Below are 1,044 nucleotides of genomic sequence, written 5' to 3' on the forward strand. Positions count from 1 at the left end.
TCGCGCCGCGATCCCGTCAGCGCGGCCGGGACCGCCCCGGCCTCCGGGCGGAAAGCGGGCGGGAGGCGCGAAACCCGCCGGGAATTCTGCTCATCCAGCAGTTCTTACTGTAACAGGACAAACGTGTCCTCTTCAGTAATGCTTTGGACATTATCGGTTAACTTCCAAAATAACTGGGCACTCCAGGCTGCTCAGATGCTAAAACTAACGTTCAGCACCAGCTTTCTGCTTCGCAAGCAGGTATTCCACTAAAACAACCCCCAAAAACTGCACACTGGCTTATGAGAAGAGATACCCTATTAAACAGCATTTTCTGACAAGCGCTATTTTCCAGAGATTTCTGAAAAATCTGCATGCAAGTTTCACCAATTCCTTTCTAAACTGAGAGCAAACCCACCAGTATTCCCTGACTTAAGGGGAAAGACAACCAAAACTGAGCTAAACACCCTCACCACAGGAAGAAAGCATCTTACTTCATTCTATGTAAAAAATAAAAATAAAAATAAAACCCACCAAAACCCCCCACAAAACAAAACAACAACCCACCACCTTCAAATAGCAAAGATGCAATTTAATTGTAAGACTTGAATTTAATAATACACTGACTTGAAGTCTTCCAAACAGATAAGACTTTAGACAGCGTAAATCAGCACAGTAGTTCCAGATTATTTCAGATTATTATTTAAGCAGCAATATATAAAAAGATTGTATCTTTCTATGTTACAGAACATTCCCTTCAAAAGCATGGCACTTCTGGCTCTGAAGTCACATTTTTCTTAGCAATACTACAGTTAACTAAAATTTCACGTCCAACAGTAGCTGTTGGAAAGTGTTTTCAGAGCAGGGGCGGGGGGCTGCGCAGGGGAAGTATCCAAACCCTTCTTGATTTCAGCTTCTTCATGACAGAATACGAACAGCAACAGTTTAAATCAGGATCTTAACAGAAACTAGATAACCAACCAAAATTCTTCAAGCTCATGCAAAGAAGCCATCTCTCCATCAATGTTGTCTTCTGCATGAAAACCCCTCCTCCCCTGAAGCATT

This window comes from Pygoscelis adeliae, unplaced genomic scaffold (genome assembly GCF_000699105.1).
Source record: "Pygoscelis adeliae isolate BGI_AS28 unplaced genomic scaffold, ASM69910v1 Scaffold94, whole genome shotgun sequence".
NCBI lineage: Eukaryota > Metazoa > Chordata > Aves > Sphenisciformes > Spheniscidae > Pygoscelis > Pygoscelis adeliae.